We start from the raw sequence: 6,000 nt of genomic DNA, 5'->3' as shown, positions 1-6,000 counted from the left end.
CCAACACAGCAGTTTGAGGATTTGAATTCAGTTGAATTTTTTTTTTAAATTCTATCAGTAAAAGTGACCATGAAGTTGTTTTTGCCAACAGAAAAACCCCATCTGGTTCACTAATGTACTTTAGAGAAGAAAATCTGCTGTCCTTACCCAGTCTGGGATATATGTGACTCCAGAACCACACCAATGTGGTTGACTCTTAACTGCAGTCTGAAGTGGTTGAGTAAGTCCCTCGGTTGTATGTCAATTGAGGTTTATAAGAAGGAGAACAGGAACAGGTTTAAAAGACAGAACTATTGGAGGAGCTAAAACAGACAGAAAGTGAGGAGGGAATCATGTTACACAGCGAAATATCTAACATCACTGATTGGTTTTAGCTGCGGTGCTTTTTGCAATGGAAATGTGATATTGAAAAACTGTCAGCTTGGGAGAGGCAAGGGGCTAACAAATGTAATCAACCAGGCCAACTCACATCTATTCCAGCTTGTTGCTCAACATTTACTTTTTCATTACTAGTGTTAGCACATCCATCTGCATAAATTTGTGTCCGTGTGTTTTTGTATAGATATGCATGTGAGTGACTATCTTTGTGTTTCTGTGCTTGTATATGAGTGCATCTACCTGCATGTTAAATGTATGTGCACCTGTGTATATGGTCTTTGTACGTGTGTCTGTTTATGTGTGCCTGTGTATGTGTGTCTGTATGTGTGTCTGTGTATGTGTGTCTTTGTATATGTGTCTGTGTCTCTGTATGTGTGTCGGTGTGTGTGTGTCTTTGTATGTGTGTCTCTGTATGTGTGTCTGTGTCTTTGTATGTGTGTGTGTGTCTTTGTATGTGTGTCTGTGTCTTTGTATGTGTGTCTGTGTATGTGTCTCTGTATGTGTGTCTGTGTCTTTGTATGTGTGTCTGTGTGTGTGTGTCTTTGTATGTGTGTCTGTGTATGTGTCTCTGTATGTGTGTCTGTGTCTTTGTATGTGTGTGTCTCTGTATGTGTGTCGGTGTGTGTGTGTCTTTGTATGTGTGTCTCTGTATGTGTGTCTGTGTGTATGTGTCTTTGTATGTGTGTATGTGTCTTTGTATGTGTGTCTGTATGTGTGTCTGTGTATGTGTGTCTTTGTATGTGTGTCTGTGTCTTTGTATGTGTGTCGGTGTGTGTGTGTCTTTGTATGTGTGTCTGTGTGTGTGTCTGTGTGTGTATGTGTCTTTGTAAGTATGACTGTGCATGTGTGCCTGTGTATATAGTTACAATCAGATGTGGAGGGGTTGAAGGGCTCCCCTCTTTTCCTTCTCCTTGCTTGAGCACAACAGGTTTATTTATTTTTTAAAGTGCACTTGCCAATTCAGTGAGTGTTTATTTATGTGCTTTGATCATAAAAAGATCCAATCGGACACGTTTTCTTGAGTTTAACAAAGAAAGAGGTTAGCTTTATTGTACTTAAACTGATCTAAGTAAAATAATAAACTGTGCTCCAACTTTCACATGTACACACTCAAGATTCACACACATGCACATAAAAATAGGTTACAGAGTGGGGAAGGATAGTTTGGTTGAATTAGAGTCCAGATAAATAAAAAGGGGTATACAGTCTGTGGAGGTTGGTGACTCAGCTGGCTTCAGGCTGAATTCATTTGTTCTGAGGCTTATGCTTGCTGATGTGGACGGCCAGTTAAGTAGTTCTCCTGGAGACAGCAATGCAGATGATTTATTTCATGGAATCTATGTCTGCAGCAGTGATAGGCCTAGGTGGTTATGGCCAGCAGGCAGGGTTTGAAGCTTGCAATGTGGATTGGAGAGAGGGAGGAGGGACCTCACATAGGTGTTCTCTTGTCAGTCTCTAGCTGCTTGTCTGGTTGCTGCAGAGAAAACACCAGCTTAAACACACAGATGGCGGGGGGGGGGGTGGGGGGGGCCTGTCACATGACCATCACCCAGTGATTTGACATGATGGCTAACGTGTGTATTCCCTCTTGTCCATGTCTAGGAATTCCCTTCTCTCAACCAGGGTCCCATTGTTCAAGTGATTAGTTTTGAGTGTTTTGTCTCCACCAGAATAATGCCCAGGTGATGGCCTTAATGTCTTGCTAATGGGAACAGGAGAGGTAGTTCCCAGGTTATTATTCTTGCTGGGACTGGGCAGACAATTTGTCTCCACCTCGATGCATTGGAATGTGGAGTATAGTGGTACAAATTGGGGTGGCCATCTTAGCTGCTAGTAGAGTCACCTTTTATCCGTTTCTTTTTCATTTAAAGTTAATTGAGGTTTCCCGCCAGTGGATTAAAAAATCATCATTTGACATAGCAGATTTGCGTGACAATATTTATCTATTTAGAGATACAGCACTGAAACAGGCCCTTCAGCCCACCGAGTCCGTGTCGACCAACAACCACCCATTTATACTAATCCTACACTAATCCCATATTCCTACGACATCCCCACCTGTCCCTATATTCCCCTACCACCTACCTATACTAGGGGCAATTTATAATGGCCAATTTACTTATCAACCTGCAAGTCTTTGGCTGTGGGAGGAAATCGGAGCACCCGGAGGAAACCCATGCGGTCACAGGGAGAACTTGCAAACTCCACGCAGGCAGTTCCCAGAATTGAACCTGGGTCGCTGGAGCTGTGAGGCTGCGGTGCTAACCACTGCGCCACTGCGCACTGCGCCACAGGGTGTTTATATGTTTCTTGTGCTATTTTAAATGTTAATGACTTTGAATGAACACATGATCGAAGGAAACTGTAAGCTGCCTTTGGAAATATAATTTATAAAGTTTTTTAATGTTGTTAATGCTGTGTTAATGTTCATGAAATCACTCAGGGACAATTGGAGAATGTCTTCAACAAGTTGAAAAATCGGATTGAACAAAAAAGATCGTGGTTATGTTGAAACCTAGAAATTTGAACAGTATTGCATTAAAATTTTATGAAGTATGCTTTCATGTGCCTGGTTTTATTCATGGAGGGTAAGCTTCGCTGGAAAGGCCAGCACTTGTTGCCCATCCCTAATTGCCCTTGAGAAGATGGTGGTGAGCTGCCTTCTTGAACCACTGCAGTCCATGTAGGGTAGGTACACCCACAGTGCTGTTAGGAAGGGAGTTCCAGGATTTTGTCCCAGTGACAGTGAAGGAACGGCGATGTAGTTCCAAGTCAGGATGGTGCGTGACTTGGAGGGGAACTTGCAGGTGGTGGTGTCCCCATGCATCTGATGCCCTTGTCCTTCTAGTTGGTAGAGTTCACGGGTTTGTCAGATGCTGTCTAAGCAGGGTTGGTGAGTTGCTGCAGTGCATCTTGTAGATGGTACACACTGCTGCCACTGTGCACCAGTGGTGAAGCGAGTAAATGTTGAAGGTTAGATGGGGTTTACAGTTTGTTTGTATCATGTGCAAATCCAAAGTTATTAAAGTTTAAGGTGGCACGAGGACTTTATAAACACCTTGTATGTGTGTTTGTGTGTACATATGTATGAAAGGTTGGTTATCAAGGCATGAAAACTCATCAGATTTCTTAAACTCATCATTTTCTTTTAGGAAACACCTTTCAAATGCAATTCACCCTTCATTAGTCAAATGTTAATTATGAAAATAGTGCAGTTTGAATGAGTTAGGCTGGGGTCAGAAACCTGCCACTCCAGAGCCGTATGTGGCTCTTTAACATTTCATTTGCAGCTCCCAAAGTTTTCCAGTTTGATCCCATTGACATGTAAAAAGCCTAAAAAAGAATTAAGTTAGGAAAAGTATGGAGCCATGTTTTTATTGTGGGGATAAAAGGCGAGTCATTATGCTCCACGGTACAGTTTCAAATAATTATTTTAACAGAAACATCATCGTCATAGAGTCATAGAGAGATACAGCGCTGAAACAGGCCCTTCGGCCCAACGAGTCCGCGCCGACCATCAACCACCCATTTATACTAATCCTACATTAATTCCATTTTCCGTCTCACATCCCCACCTTCCCTCAATTCTCCTTCTACCTACCTACACTAGGGACAATTTTTTTTTTTACAATGGCCAACTTACCTATCAACCCGCAAGTCTTTGGCTACATGCTCTAAATAAACCTGTTTGAGTGGTGATAGCCACACCATGGTTATAGACAATGCCTTTGATTCAAGGAACAGCGGTTACAGTTGCAACTATTATTGTTTATAATGTAGCTGAGATGATAAATTATTCTGATTGTGCTATTAGAAGCTATTTTTTATCACAAGAATCAGTAGCCAAAATATTTGTCTTAAATCTATGCAGCTTAAGTTAAAGTTTGTTTTTAAAATGAGCTTGCTGACAAAAGTATAGTAAAAAAAAAAGTCAAAAAACATGATAATTCAGAGCTCGATCTATTTTAATGTAGATTTTTTTTCTAAGATACATAAATTCAATACATGTATTTTTTATTTTATATGCTAATTATGCATTCTATCATTTACAAATGCTGAAATTTCATCTGCCAGCTCCCAATAGTTATTATTTTAGACAATTTGTTTTAAAGAAAGTCTCTTCAGGTAAAAAAAAAGCTTAGTGACCCCTGGGTTAGGGTCATGAGTCTGTCTTTTTGCTGTTCAGAGACTGTGGTGTATTTTGATTTTGGATGTCCTGCATCCCCAGACTTCTCTTTCTAATTCTTGAGAAGCAATGAAATAAATTGATTAAAGAATCAACCCTGAGGCAAAGTTCAAAGTCAAAAACATGTCTTTATTACAGGTTTGTGGCATTCGAAAATGTACCATCTGGAGAAATGGAATTCATAAGCAGGGAGTATGCAAATAAAACATGTGCTAATTTCTTTTTGATCAGTGAGTGGCGCTGGTTAGCTATTTTTCAGCTCATTGCTCCCACATAGAGAAACAATTTGCACCTTTTTTGCTCCTTGAACATAGAAAAAAAATCTCAAATCTTAGAGATCAGAGTAAGAAGCTTTTTGCAGCTTAAGACTTACAGTCTTGACTTGTTTTCCCTTGAGCGAATCAGATTGAGGTGCTGATCTAATTGAGGTGTTTAAAATGATCAAAGGGATTCAGTAGGGTAGATGCAGGGGAAAAAATGATTTCCTCTGTTGGGGGATCCAAAACAAAATGTAAAATCTTAAAATTAAAGTTAGGCTGCTCAGGAGTGAAATCAGGAAGCACTTCTTCACACAAGGGGAATCTGGAACTCTCTCCCTGCCAAAAGGCTGTGGACGTTGGGGGTCAAATTGGAGCTTTCAGGACAGAAATTGGTAGATTTTTGTTGGATGGGGGGCGGGGGGGGGGGGGGGGGTGGTCACGGGATATGGAGCAAAGACAGGTAAATGGCACTGCGATGCAAGTCAGCCCTGAATTAATTGAAGGGCAGAACAGAATGAATGCCCTCCTCCTGTTCTTATATTGCAAAGACTTTTCTTATTACAACAAAATCTTACATCTATATCATGCCTTTGATGTAGTAAAACATCCTAAGGTGCTGCACTTTCAAGGTGAGTATTCACCCTCTACACACAGTGACCGAGGAGAAATCACTCGCAAGTTCACTATGGGTTTGGAGACCTGATTTATTCTCAATGTTCAACCTCCTTTCCTTCCCAATCCCGAAGCCAGTTTTTACCTCCGGTGATGTTCTGTTGTTACAAGGCTGCCTGTGGTAATATGTAGAAATTTCCACTGGGAGCAGGCCATTCGGCCCATCCTGTCCATGATGTAATTTACCCTTCACGTGAGCAAGTTATTCTAATCACATTTACCTGACCTGTTCCCATATACCAACCCCTTTTCCACCTAAACCTGAATGTTGACAAAGAAAGAATTGCATTTATATAGCATTTTTCATAACCTCCGAATATCCTAAAGCACTTTACAGCTAATGGAATACTTTTGAAACATAGTTGCGGTTTTAATGTAGGAACACAATCACCAATTTATGCTCAGCAAGCTCCCACAAACAGCAATATGATAATAACCATATAATAGTCATTTATTTATTTATGGCACAGAAGGAGGCCATTCAGCCCATCCAGTCCATGCCGG

This window comes from Heterodontus francisci, chromosome 18, assembly GCF_036365525.1.
Source record: "Heterodontus francisci isolate sHetFra1 chromosome 18, sHetFra1.hap1, whole genome shotgun sequence".
Classification (NCBI taxonomy): Eukaryota; Metazoa; Chordata; class Chondrichthyes; order Heterodontiformes; family Heterodontidae; genus Heterodontus; species Heterodontus francisci.
The sequence above is the reverse complement of the archived record's forward strand: the minus strand, read 5'-3'. Positions refer to the sequence as shown.